At 46.9% G+C, this 16801-nt stretch overlaps 1 long non-coding RNA gene across 1 annotated transcript; it reads right to left on the reverse strand.

Annotated features, from left to right (window-relative positions):
* Positions 1-571: 571 nt before the first annotated feature.
* On the reverse strand, positions 572-8374 carry LOC103597956. Its single transcript, XR_551158.1, has 3 exons — positions 7624-8374; positions 7447-7525; positions 572-1049 (listed from the first exon to the last, which is right to left on the reverse strand). It is a non-coding gene; the product is annotated as an uncharacterized LOC103597956 (long non-coding RNA).
* Between the last annotated feature and the right edge of the window lie 8427 nt (positions 8375-16801).

Genomic DNA, 16801 nt, shown 5'->3' on the forward strand with positions numbered 1-16801 from the left:
TACTCTCTAACACTTGTTAATTTCTAGTTTGAATAAGGAGAGCAGGCTTCATGCTCAGTGTCTCGGGCAGACAGCAGTTCCTAGCCAGACTTGTCTGGTTTCTATTGTATTTATTTTTCTGATTGTCTTCTTATTATGGAAACTGACCATTCCATTCATTTATTAATTCATCTTTATTCAACATATATTTATTGAGCATTATTGTGTGTCAGGCACTGTTGTAGCCTCAGTGACACACAAACCAAAATCCCTGCCCTCATGGAGCTTACGTACTAATGCAGGGAACCTAAGCAATAGATGTGGCTTATGGTCTCGAATCCCCATGCGGCCACTCACTAGCTGTGTGACCCCAGGCAAGTGGCTTAACCTCTCTGAGCCTCAATTTCCACACATGTAAAATGGGGATAATAACTGCACCTAACTCAGGATCCAATGAGCCAATATGTGTAAAGGGACAAGATGGTGATTGATACTCCATAGGTGCTTAATAAATGTTTGCTATTATTATTTATTTTCATTTATAATTGTGATAAAAATATTTCCTCTTTAAACACATGTACTTAAGTTTAAGTTTCCTTTTCAAATAATTTTATTTAAGTCTAAAAAAAAGGGAAGGTGGGAAGTTAATTTAAAAAATAAGAGTACGGTAAGGAGAATAAGACAAAGGCCACAAGAGTGCGTTTAGGAGATGAAATCTGGAAAGCCCTGAGTTGGAGGAAGATGTCAGAAGAGCCATGACTCCCAGCTGGCACTGAGTGGAAATATAAAGCTATTTTCAGCCTCAGCACAACAAGGAGACTTGTTCCATCCATCTCAAAACTGCAGACTTCTCCCCACTTGTTTGTTCTGCAGGATCCCAAGCTGTGGGATTTCCCTGCCATCCCCAGAGGCTCTGGAAAGAGGAGTTCTGTACAGTCAGGGAGCACGGGCACTAGATGAAGACGAAGCTGTGGACCTCAGGGCAGGAACAGTCCCGGAGCTGCCTGAGTCTCTCCCAGGTCCCTCAGCACAGGGGGTGGCTGGCTGCTTGCCATAGCAACAGCTGGTTCCTGCAAGAGATGGGCTGGTCAATCGGCTTATGACTTCCCTGGGCTCCAGGGACATTCACCTTCATGGGCCCCTTCCTCCACAGTTTATGACTGCATTGCATAAAGACAAATATAATCCAGGCTGGATTCATGATTAGTATTCGTTATTATTGTACAGGTTTTTTCTCCTGGTTTTAAAAGAAATTAAAATCAAAACATTTTTGTGGTCCCTGAAAGTATGTGAACACTGTACCCTGATGAAGACATTAGCCTTGAGAATGGCCACCGAGCCACCGATGCTCAGAGGCCACACAAGGCAATCCAGAGTGAACTCTTGAGGGTCTGGGGGATGGCACTGCCCCATCCTTGCTGAACATACCGGGGCAAGTTGCTTAACCTCTCTGTGCCCTCTTTTCCTCCTCTGTTGGAAGGCAACACAGTGTGGTGGCTTAAGAGCACAGGCTCTGGAATCAGATGGGATATGTGACCCAGCTCCTAGGAGCTTCCATCTCCTTAATGGAAAACAGAGATGTCAATAAACCACCTCTCGGAAGTGTTGGGAAGGTTATGAGATGCTGTGTATGGATGAAATAAAAATGATAATAATGATAACAATAATAATAACTATTTCAACAACAAGTATGAACAATCTAATGCTACAAATGCAACCACATGGATGAAACATGCAAACTCCATGTACAGTAAAAGCAACCAGATTCCAAAGGGCACATCCTGCATGATTTTGTTTATGTGAAGTTGGGAGAAAAAAGAAATTAAACTATAGTGTTTAGGGATCTGCACCAAGGTTAGTAAAGCTATAAAGGAAACTGCACAACAGATTACCAAAAAAGTCAGGACAGTGGTTTCCTTTATGGGGAGGGGAGGTGCTGAGGTTAGGATGGGGTGTTGGGGGAGCTCGAGGACTGGCCAGGTTCTGTTCCTTGCCTGGGTAGTGACTACCCAGGTGCATCTCTTTTCCAAACATTTGTTAATCTGTTCATATATTTTTAGCGAATTTTTTGCAGGTATAATTCAAATTTTTAGAATTGCAAAATGATAACAACAATAGCAGACGCTGATTCAGTGCACATGCCAGGCACTGCTGCAAGCTACCAAGCGCAGCACCTGGCACAGAATAGGCGCTTCGCAAATGACAGCATTTAAAGTTACTGTTATTATTGCTGTCCTCATTATATAAAACAGAGTTAATGTCCCTTGTCTCAAAAGGACCAGTCAGGCCTAAATGAGAACCCATGTGAAAAGCGCCTACTTGGTGCCCAGCGCACAGTAGGTGAGTGGCTCATGGCAGTGTTTCTTCTGCTTGTCACAAATTCAGAGACACTTCTTGGGCTAAATAAGCCCTCTGAAAATCCCCAACTGCCAGGCTAATCCCTCTCCAGGCCCATGCCCTTTGCTCGCCCGCTCTCGCCAGCTGCCCATGGAAAGAATCCGGCTGGCAGCTCATTTCCCTGTGTGCTTTGATCCCCATGCTCTGCCCAATCCTTCCTGGTGAGCTCATGCCCCAATCAGACCTTCCATCACCTGTTCTGTGAGCCTGGCCCTTGGAGGGGAGTGTGAAGAGATGCCTCTCTCTGGCACAGCCCTGGGTCTCCTTTCCATTCCTTCCCATCCCTGGTAGAGACAGGGGTCTCCGTGACTCTCCTCATCGCCACACCAAAGTGCCATGTTCTACATCCCAGAGTATTTATGTCAAAAATGAGAAATTTGGAATTAATCAGAGCCTTCGGGCTTATCCAAACACGAATGGATAAACTGAGGCTCTAAGAAGTGAGTACTATCCCAAAGAATGAATCTCTAATGGTGGCATCTCAGGTACAGGACAGGTAAGTGGGAGATAGGTTGAAGAGGGGCTGACAGCGAGGGCCTCCCTACCATGTGATAACATTGTCTGACATTTATATATTGTTCATCACATCCATTATTTCTCATTTCCCCAAAGTAGGCATTATCGTAACTATTCTACAGATTAGACATGACAATAGCAGCTGCCACTAATGAGTATCTACAAGGGGCCAGGTGCTGTGCAAAGGGCTCAGAATCCTTCCCACAGTCCTACGTGGTGGGGACTATCAGGGTTAGGTGGAGGGCTTGCCCAGAGTCACATAGCTAATAAGGGCCAGAGGTGGAATTTGAACCACCAATGTGCAGTCCCAATGCCTCTTGTCCAAATACATCTGCCTCTAACACCCTACTGGCATAAGAATTCCCTACTCCAGGTCTGCAGCAAGTGGGGCTGCTAAATTTTAAAAAGAAGGAAATTAACACCCTTGGAAATTGTAGAAGAACTCCCTGGACAGACTCCAGAGAAAGCCCACGTTCGAACAGTATAATAATCCCTGTGCTGGAAAAGCACTTTTAGTGGGAAACAGTCTAGATTAGACTTTAGAGTTTGGCTTGGGGGTCTGAGCAGTTTTGATTCAAATCTCATTTCTGCCACTTGCTAGGTGTGTGACCTTGGGAACCTCTTTGTATCTCAGTTGCCTCATCAGGAAAGCAGGGATCCTAAAACTATCCACTTCAGATTCTTGCAATGTTTCAGCAGCATACTGTGTGTCAGTGTGACCTCAGCAACTTCCACACTCCCCTCACACACTCTGCGCCTGCCACCATGGCCTCTTTTGTTCCTCCAGTGCAGCAGGAACACTCCATCCACCTCAGGGTCTTTGCACTTGCCGTTCCCCTTGCCTGACATGCCCTTTCCCCAGATATCCACAAGGCTCCTTCCCTCATTTTTTTCAGGTCTTTGCTCAAATGTCACCTTCTTTATGTCACCCTCCTTAAACAGGCTTTAAAAAACAACTCCCAGAACTTCCCCCTCACTCTTCTTTCTTTCCCTAACACTTATCTCTCATCTAACAATTATAGATTTACTTATCTATTATCTGTCCCTTCACAGCAGAATGTTGTCTCCATAAGGGAAGGGACCACAGCTGCTTTGTTCATTGCAGTCTCCCCAGTGTCCAGAACATTGCCTGGCATGTGCTCAATAGTAAGTGCTCCACAGACAATTACTGAAAGGAAGGAAAGAAGGAAGGAAGGAAGGAGGGAGGGAAGGAGGGGAGGAAGGAAGGAAGGAAGGAAGGAAGGAAGGAAGGAAGGAAGGAAGGAAGGAGGGAGGAAGATAAAGAGTTTAGTATAATTCCAACTCATAGTAAGCACTCAGTAAATGTTAGCTATTGTTACAATTAGTATACAAAGTGCTTCCCAAGACACCCTGCCCTTGTGGAGGCACTCTAGGGGGCTGATGTAAGGCAAATCTGGATCAAATCCTGCTGTGTGACCTTGACTAAGTCACACTGCCTCCCTGAGTTGGTTTCTCCATCCAAAAAATGAGGGTACCCAAACATGGCTTTTAAGGGAATCATGAGGATTCAGTGATAATGCCCTTTTCTTGAGTGCTTTCTGGATGCCAGGAGCTGTGCTAAGTCCTCAACTTGCACAATCTCAAGTAATCCTCACCACTGCCCCATGGGGAGCTACTCATTACCTGCATTTTCAGATGAGGTACTTGGGGTTCAGAGAGGTTATGAGATTCGCCAAAGGTCACACAGCTGGAAGTGGCAGGAGCCTGGCTCCTAATTGGCTGATCTCGGACACTGGAACCAGGACCCTGATGGGTCCCACCCTGTCCAGGGAGCAGCACCCCAGCATCTCCTGGGGTGCCATCTCAGGCAGCAGAGAAGCCCCAGGCTCTACAGGGACACTTGCCCATGCCCAGGTCCCACTGCTCACCCTCTGGCCCCACTGCCATCCCCATAGCAGCACTGGCTCCTGGCGTCCTGGGTAGGCCATTCATACCTCACACAGACCGTGTGGCCCTGGGTCAGATACCTTGTCCATTGGGCATGGGGTGCCCTCACCTGCCCACAGCTCCCTGGAATGGACCCCAACCGGAACTGGACATATTACCTGCAGCCACACAGGGAGACACCACCCAAAGCACCATGAGCACTGACAGAGCACCTACCATGCACCCAGCCCTATGTGGACCCAGGTTGGTACCATTTTTCCCTAACATAGAAGCCTTTTGAGCAAACCAATTTAAATCACAGGTTGCTTACGACAAAAGACTCAACTCCTGCTTTTTAAAGTTAACATTATTGAGGCTTATCATGTGCCAGGCAGGCTCTATTCTAAGCACTTTATCCAAAAGACTATATATTTTATTTTTCATCTGCCTCCCCATTATGTCAGCTCCACAAAAGCAGGAATTTTTGGTTTTTAACTGTTGAGTCCAACTCCTAGAATTGTACCTGGCTCAATAAACATTTGCTGAATAAATCATTTGGTCCAATGGAACAGGGAAACCTTGCAAGGTAGGTGTTGCCCCCAGTTTTAAGGTTAGGAAACTGAGGATCAGAGAGACAACTTGCCCAAAGTCACACAGCTAAGTGGCGTTGCCTAAAATGGAACCACCTAAACTGAAAAAAGCCTAAATGGATACTCTTAAGCACTCCACCACATTTTACAAAAGATCCTATTTTATAGAGAAGATTTATTACGAAAATTATTTAAAAGGGAAGCTCCTCATTTTAGGGTATCTTAAATAGACCCAAAATGCCAATTTACCCAACTTCTCCTACAAGTAGCAGTAAAATAGCTCCCCCTGCTGGAGGAAACGCAGCTTGTCAAGGACTCGGGGGAGACTCTGTGTGGGGCTGCTGCCCCCTGGTGGCTGCAGCCTCTGGGAGGCCTGAGGAGCCAACAGTTTTCTTCTTCCAGGGACAGCCCAAACCCAGTTCCTTCCTCTCTGAGTTGCCCCATAACTCCTCAGGAATCTGTCCCCTACCAGAAGCTGGTGACAACTGGAAATTTTGTCTTTCCAATCCACTTTCTCTTCCCCTTTTGGTGGTTTATTTAGGGAACTCTTGTCCCTATCCTATGAGGTCTCCAAGGGACAATCACTCAGGGTTCCTAGTCCTGCCTCCCACACCTGCCATTAGGTTGGCAAATGATTGTTGCTGACCAAGCAGAGTTCCCCATATTCCTGGCCATAGTGACTGGCTCAGGGATGGGCCCAGGATCCAAGCAGGACCAATCAGGGTCTTCTCCAAAAATAATACACTGAGTCTAGAAAGAGAACACCTTTAGGGTTACTAAGCTGGGAGGGTATGGGGCTGCTTATCCCCATAATATCCCCAAGATGACCATCGTGGCCACTACAGGGAGAAAGCCAGCTTGAGAATGAAGACGGCCCATGGAGTGAAAGAGAGAGAAATGAGAGCAAGTCCCAGCAACATTACATGTACTCTTGGCTCCAGCCACGCTTGAAGTGACACTACGTCAACACTCCCTTTCCAGTTATGTAAGTCAATAATTCTCCTTTTCACTTGAAGCAGTTTGAGTTGTATTTCTGTCACTTGCAATCAAAAGAATCGCAACTAAAATAGTTCTCCTATCCATCTCCATTGCCTCTGATAGTTATTGAGTACCCAGCACGTGCCAGGCAGGCATCATCCTGGAAGCTTGAGCTCATCACCACGATCCTGCAACATGCTGGTCTGTCTCCAGTCCCTGCAATCCACCCTTCACAAGCCAAGAGGGCTGCTGCCCTGGTCCAGACCACCTGCATCTCTCACCTGGACCACTGCAGCTGCCTCCTTGTTGCTCTCCCTCATTCCCTCCTTACCTCTTCACAATCTGTTCTCCAAATAGTATCCAAAGGGAGCCTGTGAAAACCTGTCAGATCATGTCATTCCGCTGCTCAAAACCCTACCATGATTCCCATCTCATGAAAGTGCCTAATTCCTTACCATGCCTACAGGCCCTCTGTAATCTGCACCCCACCCCCATTGTCTTTCTGACTTCATTTCCTGCTCTCTCACTCTCCCTGCACTCCAGCTGGTTTTCTTGCCGATCCTTGAGCGTACCAGGCATACCCTGCCTCAGGACCTTTGCACTTGCTGTTCCCTCTTCCAGACATGCTATTCCCCCAGATATCCTCCTCCAGATCTTAGTTCAAATGTCACCTTCTGTGAGGATATCTCTGACACCCCCGTCCCTTCCCTTCTTATTTTTCTCAATAACACTTAGCAGCATCCAACGTGTTGTTTATTTGCTTATTGTCTCTCTCCTCCCACTACTCTGTCCATTCAATGAGGACAAGTATTTCTGCCTTTTCTTGTTCTTTGCTGTAGCCCCAAGACCTAGCACAGTGCCTGTCACATAGCAGGTACTCAGTAAATGTCGAATGAATGGATGAATAAATGAAGTTGACTGGAGACCAATTATTGAGGACTTTAAAATCCATGTTAATGAGCTTACAATTGTAACAGTGTAAGAATGGGGAGATATTAAAGCTATCAAAGCAAAAGAGAGACGTGATAAAAGAATTTTAGTTCCAAAAAATACCTTCACAAATTTTAGTTTGACTGTAGGTTCATTGGCTTCCACTTACCCTACTGTCTCCGGCTCCTTGGAAACACTTCACTTTTTCCACTCTTTTCCATAGCTACCTGTGGTTATCAGAGCAGGGACTGTGAGTCAAGGAGAAAATAGTTAGATAGGACAATACCTAGGCTATGGCACCATAGGGACACCAGGGCTGGGTACCCCTGATGTCTGAGTCACTTACATGACAGCCTTGAGGAGACTGTGGGATCTTGGAACTGGATAGGTGATCCCCTCCAGGGCCCTTTATACAGGTCTGGAAGCAGAATCATATTTATCTCTGACACTCCAGGGTCTGGTGCATAGTGGGTCTCAAAAAAGTTTTTTAAATGAATGATTTGGTGAATGAATAAGTGAGTGATCAAGAAAGAGTAGATAAAAGAGCCAATAACTGAATGAATGGAAGGATGGTTGGCTGAAATGATGCAAGAAAGAACAGAAGAATGAATGGATGATGGGTAGACACACGAGAAGATGGAAGGACAGAAGGAAGAAGAGACAGACAAGCAGAAAAATGGATGAATGGGAGAGATGAATGGAAAGAAGGATGGATGGAGAGTTAACAGGTGGATGGACAGGTGAATGAATAAAAGAAACAGATGGATGAAAAGATAGAAGAATGGAGAAAGGAAGTGCAGAGGGATGAATGGGAAAATGGCTGTATGGATGGACAGATGAATGGATGCACAGATGAATGAGTGGATGGCGAGGTGTAAGAATAGAAGAAAAGAGATACAGCGTGAGTAAATTAATGAGTAAAATTATTTTGTTGGGCCGGCTTCCAAGCTTCTTCCTTCCTAGATCAGACAGAAGGAACATAGAGGAAAAGGACTGATAGTTCACAACAGGTTGGTGATTCCTTAGGAAAATAATCCAAAGGAAGTCCCTCTTCTTTCCCATTCTCTGAGAGATTAGGCTGAGTTTAAGACCTCGCATTGAACCTTGTGACCTAGCGGAGGCCACACCAGGGCATCCCCGGCACCTCTGCCTGCTTCAGTCAGGGGAACTAGACATGGTTCCCTAACACACCCACCAGACAGCCTCCTCCCCTCTTCTCTTCCAACGCCATAGTGCTTAATGCTTGTGACCTAGCGGAGGCCACACCAGGGCATCCCCGGCACCTCTGCCTGCTTCAGTCAGGGGAACTAGACGTGGTTCCCTAACACACCCACCAGACAGCCTCCTCCCCTCTTCTCTTCCAACGCCATAGTGCTCCCTTTGGTGCAGCCTAAAGCAGTAAGGAGAGCCCCAGACAAGCCCGGGTTCTAGTTCCAGCTCCCCCTCTTAGAGCTGAGTGGTCTTGGTCAAGGGACTGCACTTGTCTGAGCCTCGTTCTCATCAGCAAAGTGGAGATAATATTAGTACCTACTTCACGGGGTTATTGTAGGAATTAAATACGATGCTATACAATGAGCACCTGGGACATAGTACATACTCAACAAACACCTGCTGAATTCCATTCCTTGCTCACTGTTCCAGCCACTAGGTCCCTGATCTTTATGATCTACCCCCTCAATCTGCCTTCAAAACCATCTCACCTGCATAACTTAGTCCTTGTCCCCTCACCATCTTATGAGAATAATAGCTGCATAACAGTAGCTCACACACATCAAGCAACTTACAAGGGGGAGAAGACACACTCGCTGAGCACCTACCTGGTGCTGGATCCTTTGCCAACACTACCCCAGTTTACACTCATGACTCATCCAACCCTGAGAGATCAACCTTACTATTCACATTTTACAGAAGGGGAAACTGAGGCTCAGGGAGGCTACCAAACTTCTCCATGACCACATGACTAATGAGTAGCAGAACCAGGACTCCTCCCAGACCGCCAGCTGGAATCACATCTCGCCTGCTGGTCACTGCTGTATCCCCCATCCCAGAACAGGCCTGGCAGAGAGTAGGTGCCAGGGCCGCCTGGGGGATGAAGTGAGTGTCATGCAAGGCAGCAGGCCCAGTGGGCACTCAATAAATATTCATTGAGAAAGGATTAAGTGTGTATTACTAGCCCCTGGCCCTATGCCAGATACTAGGAGAAGAATGACCCCTGTTCTCTAAGATCTCCCACTCTGCACATAAGGAACCAGGTCATTTTAACACAGGTGACATGTAACATGATGGTGATAACAGGCAAGCTGTTGTCAAGGCCAGAGGCTCAGCCCAACCCAGCCTCGGGCACTGGAACCTACTACATGCCAGGCCCCATTCTGGATGAGGGATAGAGCAAAAAACAGGCTTGGAGATAGGGGATCTGCGGTGGGGGTAGGGGAGGTCCTAGTTCTGCTACTCTTTAGCCATGTATCTTGGGCAGGATTTGTAGCCTCCCTAAACCTCAGTTTTCCCTTCTGTGAAGTGAGAATAGTTAACAATGACCTCACAGAGTCCAGTCACATGGTAAAGTGTTTGGCACATGGTGGTGGTAGTCAGGACTATCTTCCCAGGGAAAATTGACATCTTTGAAGGTAGGCAGAGGGAGGAAGAAAATGAGGCCATGGGAGGCGAGAGCCAGAGCAAGTAGAACTTTCATGCCCCAGGAGAAGTGTGGGCTTCACCCTGAGGGCAAGGGGTACCTTCTGAAGAATTTAAAGCAGGGGGTGACGCTATGGTAGGATTTGAGTTTTAGAGTGACCTCCCCTCCCTGCCAGGCTGTAGTCTAGGGAGAGATTGGAAGGGGATAATTTGGCCCTACTGGTTGCTCTTCTACGTTTTAGGAAAATCACTTTCACTCTCTTGGTCAATTTCTTCAGCTGTAAAATGGGCATCACTATTTTTTGAATGATTCTATATAAAATCCATCTGTCATTTTGGGGGGACCTCTGGTCAAGATGGCAGAATACACAGTCCCCAGCATCACTCTCTTCCACAAATCAACTAATTTACAACTATTAAAAAGCAATGACAGACAAGCTGGGGCCACAGGAGCTCAGGGGAAGAGGAGGAGAGACCTGTGGAGTTCATGAAGGTGGGAGAAGCCACAATGAGAGAAAGACAAAACTGCTCTGGCCATTTTGTGCCATGGCCGCTTTAAGTCTGGAGCTGCTGAGTGCACAGAGCAGGAGCCAGCAAAAGCCGCGGCTGTGCCCTTTGGATGAAGTTGCTTGGAGGCAGCAGGGGAGAAGAGGGCCTTGGTGGCTCCCAGACCAGCAAGACCACTAATAGGGTTCCTGTGGACCCACATAGGAGTGAAGAGCCACAACAACTGTAAAAAGGGAACCACTCAGAGGCCAGTGAGTCATCACAAGGGACTGGTGTACAACCCGTCCCATGGGAAGTGTTTGCAGCATGGGTGGTGGGGGAGATGGGCCCACCAGGGGAACACTAGGGCACAGCAAGGACAGCTGATCTGCCCCCCAATCAGCATAGGACCACTCAGAGGAGAATGGTCAGGAACATAGAATTGCATGGGGTGCAGTTTGATGTAAAGACTCAGGCCCAGACCTGTGTTTCTATGTAGCCCAGCTGCATTGGATCTCACTAAACCCAGAAGTCCTATAAAGCCAACCATTAAAACCTGAGCTGCACAAAAAGCCTTCCCCAGGGAATCAGGAGCAAAGCAGCAATTTAGCTCAACCACAGAGCTCAAGCATTAATCCCTACAGGAAGTTCCCTCACTTTAGAAGTAAGCAAAGGACAACATATTAGTTCCAGCACAGAGTTTAAGTGGTGGAAACAGCAAATAATCCAACACAGAACTGAAAGAAAAAACAGAGTACCCACAACCAGAGACAAAATTTGATATTAACTAGTAAAGGTCTCATTTCGCCAAAGAACACCGATAACACCTAGAAGGACCAGAAGTCCCCCGGGCTACCAAACCAGAAAGGGGGGACAACCAGGCATACCGCCAGTGCCACAGGGCCCACCCCAGGTCCTGAGGCACGGATCCAGGGACCAGACCCTTTGCCCACAACCAGACACACCGCCAGTGCTATGGGGCCTACCTGGGGCCCTGAGGCACAGATCTGGGGACCGGACCCTCTGCTTGCAACCAGGCATACTGCCAGTGCCACGGGGCCCACTCAGGGTCCTGAGGTACAGAGCCAGGGACCAGACCCCCTCCCACAACCAGGCACAACACCAACACCATCAACAACTAGGAGTATGCCAAAAACATCACCTCCATGTGGGTGGCCCACCACAGCCACCACAGTAGCCATGGCTGCCACAAAAGCATCTAGATGCCACAACCACCATATAGATGATCTGCCAGCCACTGGAGTGTATTGACACAAGGAGAGTCACCAGCAGAGACCAGAGAAAAGAAGAGGATGTCCCTCTCCACAAAGCCCATTCCGGAGTGACAGAAGAAGCATCTGCTCTATGATAATATTGGGGGACCTGATCACACCCCTCAGCATTGGACAGTTCATCTAAGCAACAAGTCAACAGAGTAACCATTACTCTTTCAGAAGGAGGGAAGAAATCTAGTGTTATGAGAGGTGGGAGGGGGAAGGGAGAGGGGGGTGGGGAGAGATTGGACAAACAGCATAAAGGATAAGTATCATTTGTAACAATATATATGTTAGTAAGATTGATTTGATCAACATATGCCAACATTGAACCCCCAAAATATGTATAATCAATTATGATTCAATAAAAATTTAAAAATAAATAAATAAATAAAAGCCCTCTGTCAGAACGGGCAGTGTAGCAGCATCTGTTGTTTTGCCTGCCCTGCATCCATTCTCCCCACCTTCCTTTGAAAACCCTCTCCTCTCCCCACCCTTCCAGCTTCAAAGGGAGCACAAACCCCAGGTGTGGTCAATCAGAGTATCCCCTTACCATGGCCATAAGGATAGGTTCAGCAATGGACACATGACCCAGATCAAGCCAATGGGACTTCATCCTAGGCCATTTGCTGGAACTAAGGGAAAGAGGCCTGCTCTTCCAGCTGCTAGTCTGGTTGCAGGGAAGGCTGGAGCTATCAAAGACCATTACAGTGGACAGCCTGCCTGAGAATGAGATCAACCCAGAGGAAAACAGAGCTGAGCAATGGAGAGAGATTCCTAGCATCACTGCTTGAGCCACTGGATCCAGCCATGCCTAAAGGCAGTCCATGGAATTTTAGTTATATGAGCCACACATTTTTGCTCAGGTCACTTTAAGTTGGGTTTCCTATCGCATGCATTTAAACAAAGTCCTAACTGGTTCACGCAGAGAGAGAAATAGGAAGAAGAACTGAGATGCCCAGAGAAAGTCAGAACTTCTTACCTTACTCACAGCTGAGGAGGGGGGATCAGGGCAAAGGAAGGCAAAGTCCCACCCCAAACTCAGACTCCACCCAGGAACTTATGGAGGGTCCTACAGTCCAGCCCGACTGCTCCCACTGAGAGCCTCCCCCGAGGCCCACCCCAACTCATGCAAGGACTGCTGGCACTCCGCTCCCTGGTGGCTCCAGTACTCCATGCAGCCTGCCCGCTCTTCCAGAGGGGGACAGGGGACGCCTCCATTTCTTGGCTCCTGCAGGACATGCCTCCAGCGAATACGGTAGGAGAGCTGGCAGGGCTTGACACATCAACTCCAGCCACTCCACTCTGCCACCACGCAGGAGACCACTGGAAGAGAAGATGGCATCTTCAAGGGAGACTTCTCTGGGGATTGGCTGGCCAGCAGCCAGTCTTCTCCACCTTCCCCACACTTTGAATCCCCAAAACCACCACACTGAGCACTAGGACTCTTGCAAACCCGAATCTACACCTTCCTCAAAAGTTTCCCCCAAACTGTTTATAGATCCACCTAAACTGAGACTAAAGTTTCACATTGTATTTATCCATTATCCTGCTGAAGATCGTTTAGGTTGTTTCTATCACTCACTCCTTCAATGAACATTTCCTGGGCACTTAGGGCAACTGATTTCACCTCTCCACACCTCAGTTTCTTCCTCTGTCATATGGGAATAAGGACAATATCTACCTGATAGGGTGGTCTCAAGGATTCAACCAAATATGACATATAAAGCACTCAATGAATGCTGACACATAGCAAGCACTCAATGAATACTAGCTGTTCCTCTGCAGTAGTGAAAATGAACCACAGCTACACTGTCAACAACGTGGAGTGGAAAGAAGTTATTTGCAAAAGGATAGACACATCCAGTGTGACACTATTTAATGTGACACTATTTAATATACAGTTTAAAACCTGCAAAACAGTACTATATAGCATTCAGGAATCCGTGCAGGTATAGTAAATACAGTCATGCATTGCTTAACAACAAAGATGTGAGTACATTCTGAGAAATGTGTCATTAGGCAATTTTACCACTGTGCGTTATAAGGAGGAACAGCAATGAATTTTCCTACTATCTACACTGGCCACTAGTTGCATGGGTGGGGCCCTCTACCTATGTTACAAAGTCTCTCTGTGACTCACTTTCCTTATCTGATAAATTGTGCTGTGGATTGAATGTCCCCACAAAACTCATTGAAAATTGCCCTCCATTGTTAACAGTGATAAGAGGGTGGGAAATCCTATTATGGTAACTGAAAGGTGGGGCCTTTAAGAGGTGATTAGACTGTGAGAACTGCATTCTTGTGAATGGAACAATCCATTGATGGTTTAATGGGTGGTACTAGGTGTGGTTCTGATGGCTTTATAAGGAGAGCCAGTGACAAACTTAGCTTTCTCTTGGTCAGCCCATTCTCACCATGTGATATCTTGTGTCTCTGTGGAGAGTAACCACCAAGAAAAAGGCTCTCACCCAATGCATCCCCTGGACAGGGGACTTCCCAACCTCCAGCCTCCAAACTGTAAGAAATAAATTTTATTTTCTTATAAATTACCCAATTTCAGGTATTCTAAGTAACAGAAATGGACTAATACAAATGGAAATTAGAATAACACCACCCCCACGAAGTTATGAAAATTAAACTACAGGTGGGGATTGTGCCTGGCACTCAGCAAGTTCTCAGTGAGTGTTAGCTAACTACTATTAACTATTATCTTACTATGGGATGGGTGGGAACCAGATAAAAATGCAAGAATTCTGAAGTAGACAACAATCCTTTCACTTAGGGTCAGACCTAATGTGTTAAATGTTTGGCTTTTTATCTTAAAGGACTGACCTACCTTTGGGAGGGTCACCCCATGGATAAGCGAGGCACTCCTCCTCACCATAGCTGGCAGGAGGTTTGTTTACACCAGCATCACCACAAACACATGAGTAATGTGTTGCTCTGTTATATCACAGCAGCTACGACATCACTAGGCCGTAGGAATTTTTCAGCTCCGTTATAATCTTATGGGACCACAATCACCCATTGTTGACTGAGATGTCGTTATGCAGTGCATGACTGTACATGCATATACAGTCAATCCTCATTATTTGCAGATTCTGTATTTGTTAATTCGTCTGTTTGCTAACATTATTTGTAACCTCAAAATCAATATGTGCAGGGCTTTTACAGTTACTCACAGACAAGTACAGAGCAATGAAAAATTGGAGTCACCCAACATGCACATTCCCAGCTGAGGTCAAACAAGGCCCTGCTCTGCCTTCTGTTTCAGCCTCCAACAGAGATGACCAGAGGATGGAAACAGGAGGGGCGGGGCCCTGGGCCACTGGGCAAGGTTCGAATTCCAACTCTGGCACCTGACAGTGGGGTGGCCTCAGGTGAGTCACTTCTTAACACATTTTTGTAAAATAAAGAAAATGAAATAGTCCTGCTCTGCCTTCTGTTTCAGCCTCCAACAGAGATGACCAGAGGATGGAAACAGGAGGGGCAGGGCCCTGGGCCACTGGGCAGGGTTCGAATCCCAACTCTGGCACCTGAGAGTGGGGTGGCCTCAGGTGAGTCACTTCTTAACACATTTTTGTAAAATAAAGAAAATGAAATCTACCAGGATGAGTTTTTAGGATTTAAGATTATAATCTACGTGAGATGTGTGTACATATTTCCCCTAGAAGCAAGAATTCAGTATTTGTTAATTCATTGTTTGTGGTGACTTCACAGAACATAACTACCTGAACCACAGGAATGGACTGTACATATTTACATATATAAACACAGACATGCATACACACGGGAATTATAAATGCCAGATTTAGCATAGGGGTGATCTCTGATGAGGACAGGAAAGATGACTGGGGAGGGGAACATAGAAGCTCCAGAGGGATTTGGCAAGGTTTGTTTCTTAGCTTCTCATGAGAGCTTGTGGTATTATTCTCTTCACACTGGTGTAAGTCTGAAATATTTCATCCCTTGAGATGCTCCATATGTGCCTACCACAGTAGGTATTTTCCAATGATGTGGCTCCTGAGACCTTCACTTCTTTGTTCCAAGTCCATAGTCCCAGGCCTGGAGCAACTCAGACAGGGAAAGGCAGTCTGGCAGAAACATGGAATCTGTGGACTTTCCCAGAGAGAGAAGTTATATGGATGTGCCAGCAAGTCCTGACGGGCAAACGCACACACACACACATCTCCTGCACACACAGGGCAGCTATCACCATCAGAATTAATTCACGCAGTCCACAGTCGACTGTGACCACTGTCCTGGGTGGTGGATACACCGCAGTGAATAACAAAGACGAGCTCTGCCTCCAAGGAAAAGGACTCAGCAGCTATGGCACATGTCCTGGTTCAGCGACATGAAAATGTGGGGGAAAGAAGAATACACCCTTGAACTGAGGGGATGGGGACACTGTGTCACAAAAACAGCGTTGCTTCTGGCATCTCAGGAAATCACATTTTCTTTGCATAAATCTCAGAGGTTTAAAACTTTTTTCTTGGAGCAAACAATTCTTCAACCTGCCCATCTTAGCAGAGTTGAAATGCTCAGAGAAGGGAGGAAGGAAAAAGGAAGAAAAGGGCAAGGAAGAAAGGAAGGAAAACAGGACAAGAAAGGGTGGGCGGGGGGAGGAGGGAAGACAATCTAGACCTCGTCAAGTGCTTTCACCACCCACCTGATAATGCTCAATTGCATCTTTGGTGCTGGACCAAGCGAGTCACATACACGACTTCATTTAGTACTCACAATAATCTCATGAGCTTGTGCTCTCCCCGATCCATTCTCGGCCCTTCTTTGCCCTGCCCTGTTCTCCGGGAAGCCCGTGTATCACCCAGACTCCCTGGCCCCCTGGCTGCCAGTTGAGTTGGGCCAATGGGGGGCACCAGCAAAGTCCAAGGGCAACAGGAGAGTGTGGCCAAGGCATTTATTGCAAACTCGGGACATTTATGCATTTATTCATACCGTGTCTGCTTCCTCCACTAGAACATCAGCTCCACAGAGACAGGGTCCTCGTTCCCTGCTGTATCCCATTGCCAAGCACAGTGCCTGGCACACAGGAACTCAGTAAGTAAAGCATCAGCAAATGAGCAAATCTTGCCTTAGTGACAAAGGAAATATGACAGGTTGACA

The sequence above is a fragment of the Galeopterus variegatus genome, unplaced genomic scaffold, assembly GCF_000696425.1.
Source record: "Galeopterus variegatus unplaced genomic scaffold, G_variegatus-3.0.2 Scaffold2473, whole genome shotgun sequence".
In the NCBI taxonomy this organism is placed as follows: domain Eukaryota; kingdom Metazoa; phylum Chordata; class Mammalia; order Dermoptera; family Cynocephalidae; genus Galeopterus; species Galeopterus variegatus.